At 45.8% G+C, this 4,674-nt stretch overlaps 1 long non-coding RNA gene across 2 annotated transcripts; it reads right to left on the bottom strand.

Annotated features, from left to right (window-relative positions):
- Positions 1–643: 643 nt before the first annotated feature.
- On the bottom strand, positions 644–4,674 carry LOC121454525. Of its 2 annotated transcripts, none has more exons than XR_005975259.1 (5): positions 4,619–4,674; positions 2,703–3,432; positions 2,036–2,160; positions 1,347–1,433; positions 644–900 (listed from the first exon to the last, which is right to left on the bottom strand). It is a non-coding gene; the product is annotated as an uncharacterized LOC121454525 (long non-coding RNA). The 2 variants fall into 2 exon arrangements; XR_005975260.1 differs by having other exon boundaries at positions 1,347–1,440.

Genomic DNA, 4,674 nt, shown 5'->3' on the forward strand with positions numbered 1-4,674 from the left:
ACCTACACGGCAGCTCACAACTGTCTGTAACTCCAAGATCTGCACCCTCACACAGACATGTCGGCAAAATACCAATAAAAGTAAATAAATTATTGAAAAAGAGAACCAGTTAGGAACAAGACTAAAATAAGGCTGAGCTTTCATAATTAATAAGTCTCCGTGCCGTCTTTTGTGAGCTGGTGACCCAAAGAAAGATCAGTCTACGGCTCATAGTTTGCTTTTACCTCCTCCCACTTCCTGCATCTCCTTGGTCTTAGCGAGTACAGCCAATGGTTCCAGGGGCAAAGGTCAGCGGCACCTCAAAAACATGTTTATTGCAGCGATGAATCAAGCAAGCAGAGTAGCTGGCAATCAGTCTGCCTCACAGAAACAGCCTGCAGATTCCACTACTAGCCCCGAGGGAAGTGTAGCAAATTTAGATCCCGCATGAAGTGTTAGAAGAAAGAAAAATAACAACACTAATTTTTGCCATTTTCTCACTGGCCAAGTGGGTCTCATACTACTAAGCTCAGTACGAGGATGAAGTAGGAGAATTTATCTTTATATGCTCCAACGCTTGTCAGGTGTTGGTATGTCTCCTACCCAGTGTTTTTCTTTAATACACAGATTTCTGTAATAATCTAACACCACATCTATCACTGGGTAGAATTACAAAGCATATATTTTATTACATTACACGAGAGGATTCCCTTGGGACTGACTTTCGCATACGTGTTTGAGCAAATGCCGGTGAACACAGGTATCCATCTAGAAAAGTGCTTATGAAATGCCCAGTAATCAGAGGTTTCAGTTGCCGGGAAGGAGCTTCTGAAGTATCGTGTAGGGCTACTAGTCATGCTTTTAACATCTCTTTCTTCCTTTCTTCTTTTGTTTTTTAAAGAGTGAGGTTGCTGCAGAATCCTGGCCGGTGAGCATGGGCAACATCGTTGTTAGTATCTGAATCATTGGCGGTAGAGTAACAACAAGAGACCTCAAGCAAGAGTGAACCTGTTCTCATTCGTCCATAGGAGTCAGAGGGAGGGGCATCAAAGACTTCCCCCTCCAAGTAACCGCTCAGCTGCCCATGGTTTCAGGGAGCGCTACAGTGGACCGGGTGGGGGTAAATAGTTAACCAAAGGGACCCATGTTTGTTTGGGACTTCTGGTGACACAGGTGTTTTAGGGTTGTCCATGTTCCATTATGTAAGCCCTATAAACTCAGCGGTTCCCAAAGCCAGACTCAGTGGAATCCTTTCTTTGGTCTGTTGCTGATACCCCAATAGCGGAGACTATACTCCAGGAAACTGTCCCTCCACAGAGCCTAAGGGCAGTTTGAACTGTTTGGAAAGATGTTAACGATTCTCTTACCTTCAGTAGATGTCTGGAGCAAAAGTCAGAAGAACCGAAAGGTTTCCGAGTGGGACCCAGACAACTTCATGCTCTTCCTAGAAAAACCTGAAGCCTTGAAACACGGTTAGAGGATGTAGAACTCGCACCTGCATCACCATTTGCCTGTGCACCCGGGAGTGTTCTGGCTTTGGCTCAACAAGGACAGGGAAACCCTTTCAATGTCCTGTCCCAGAGATGGTGTCACTTTAACTCAGTCACGTGGTACTGAAGATACAAAAAGCATTCCGCCGGGCGGTGGTGGCACACACCTTTAATCCCAGTACTAGGGAGACGGAAACGGGCAGATCTCTGTGAGTTCAAGGCCAGCCTGGTCTACAAGAGCTAGTTATAGGACAGGCTCCAAAGCTACAGAGAAACCCTGTCTTGAAAAACAAACAAAGAAAAGAAAAGCAGCATTCCCCAGCCTGACCTCCACAAGCAATAATCAGCCGCTTCCACAAGCATCACTACTGCTCTGCTCTGCCTTCTGAGGAAGAAGAGAGAATGATCCCATCAAGGGGGAAAGAGTACTGAAAGAGACTACTGGAAAGTGTGTGTATGTGTGTGTGTGTGGGGGGGGGTCAGATAAAAACCTGGTGCAAGGGAATCCCCCAAGAATCTATTAAGACGATCCCAGTTTAGACTCCTAGGAAGAACAAATTTGTAACCTGAGCGAGCCATCTTTTGTGACCAGATTGGCGGCTAGTCCAATTGTTATCAGAGAGGCCTCATCCAGCAAGAGATGGAAACAGACGCAGACCCACAGCCAAACAGTAGGTGGAGTTCAGGGATCCTGCAGAAGACGGGGAGAAAGGATTGTAGGAGCCAGAGAGGTCAAGGACACAACAAGAAAACCTACAGAAGCAACAAATCTGGGCTCACAGAGGCTCACAGAGACTGAACTGACAGCCAGAGAGCCTACATGGGACTGAACAGGCCATCTACATATGTTACAGTTGTATAGCTTGGGTTCTTTCGTGGGACTTCTAATCTTGCCCAGCCTTAATACCCAGGAGGTATTGCTTAGTCTTACAGCAACTTGATATGCCACATTTTGTTGATACTCATGGGAGATCTGGCCTTTCCCAAATGGAAACGGAGGTGGAGTGGATTGGGGGCTGGGGATGTGGACGGGCCGGGGGAGGGACTGAGAGTAGAGGAGGGAGGGTAAACTACAACAGGCTATAAAACAAACAAACAAATAAATAAGCAAATAAACAAATAAGTAAATTTATTAAAAAGAAATACCTAAAACAATAACAACAACAGTGACCCACGGAAAGGAAACCAGGAGACAAACCCCCAAGGATTGGCCATGGAACCATACTTCCTTACCAGAGTTAGGAACCAGATGATGACTGGAATACGGCCTGATAAGGACCTGGCATTTGCCTCATAGGCACCCTGGTGGTCGCATGGAAAGATGGCAGGAGGAGGAGTAAAAAGCTTGTAAAGATACTCTCCTTTCAAACGGCCAGGTATGAAGGAGGAGACAAAGCTTTCTGCTGTGGATATACTGGGCAAAACAATTGCTCTCAAACATAAACAGGCCAGAGATGAACGGACTTGAGCGTGCTAGCAAGTGAAACAGGCTGCCAGATGTCCGGAAGAACAAACCTGAACCAGAACAATGGCTCAGAGACAGTTAAGTGATCTGTGACCCAGATTCAGGGTCATAGTCCCATGCGACAAATTATAGCATCATGAATGCTCAGTTTTAGTTTATTTTCGGCAAAAGGCAGTCAAGTTCCAAGGGTCATTAGAGAACCACCTTAGGGAAAGGTGCTGCACAATGTCCTACTTGATGTTCTGGGTCAGCGGATTAACTCCACAGCCTTTCCGGGTGTGGCCCAGCTCTGCAGTGATGACCGGACACAGCGGAATTGAGTTGTGTGCCTGGAGAGACGACGCAGTCATTTCTTCACTGCTCACTTTTGCTTCAAGTGTCTAGGAACGGTAGGGGTTAGATGTGGGAAGTTTCCAGTGAATGGCAGGGACCAGCACCTTCACAATGGCCACGGGGTCAAAACAACGAAGCAGCACAATGCTCACACGCAGTTCTCAACTAGAAAAATAGCTAACGTCAGCATGTATGATTAGTCGATAAGACGTCAAAGTAACAGGGGTTAAATTTTGGCTTAACTAAACTGCACCTTCTTAGGCAAATATTATTTCCAATGTCCAGTCCTTCACATATCTCAGGTAGGACTTCCAGTTCTTATTCCAAATGAGAATAACACCAGACTAACGTCACAACTGTAGTTAGTTTTAACAAAATCAATAAAAATAGCCATTGCTTGCCTTCTGACCTCAAATATTTATAGGCCATGTGTGTTTACATGGTTGATATTGACTATAGTCCTATTGAACAACGAACTCTATTACTATCACACTTTCATGATATCTGATATTTTACAGAGTCATCCAAAGAGTCCCAAGCTATGTAGCCAGCACAAGACACCAAGCCCACTTGCTCTTCAGGTGACACTTTTGGATAAAAGAACGAGGGAGAGTCATCTTCACACAGCCACAGGGTAAACGCAGCGTCTGAACACAGAATGCCCTCAGCAGGTACAGGTGAATTCAAAGGACCATCTTAGGGCTAACAGGATGGATCAGCAGCTGAAGCTGGGTGCTTGCTGCCAACCCCGACCATCTGAGCACTATCCCCAGAGTCCAGCGTGTGGCCAATTGACTGCAGCAAGTTGTTCTTTCATATGCATGTTGTCCATGCAGGCTGTCCTAGGCTTTTATCGCTGTGAAGAGACACCATGGCCAAGGCAACTCTTTTTATTTTATTTATTTTTATTTATTTATTTTTTGATTTTTGAGACAGGGTTTCTCTGTAGTTTTTGGTGCCTATCCTGGAACTAGCTCTTGTAGACCAGGCTGGCCTCGAACTCACAAAGATCCTCTTGCCTCTGCATCCTGAGTGCTAGGATTAAAGGCATGTGCCACCACCGCCCGGCGGCGACTCTTTTTATTTATCTATTTTATTTATTTTTCTTTGGTTTTCGATACAGGATATTTGTGTGTGTGTGTGTGTGTGTGTGTGCGCGCGCGCGTGCACACCCGTGTGCACACACACAACCTTGATTGTCTTGGAACTAGCTCTGTGGACCAAGCTAGCCTCGAACTCACAGAGATCCATCTGCCTTTGCCTTCTGAGTGCTGGGATTAAAGGTGTGTGCCACCACCGCTTGGCCAAGACAACTCTTATAAAGGAAAACATTTAATTGGGGCTGACTTACAGGTTCAGAGGTTTAGTCCAGTATCATCATGGTGGGAAGCATGCTGGTATGCAGGC

The sequence above is a fragment of the Microtus oregoni genome, unplaced genomic scaffold (assembly GCF_018167655.1).
Source record: "Microtus oregoni isolate MIOR12 unplaced genomic scaffold, Mior012 000012F_ref0000307, whole genome shotgun sequence".
Lineage (NCBI taxonomy): Eukaryota > Metazoa > Chordata > Mammalia > Rodentia > Cricetidae > Microtus > Microtus oregoni.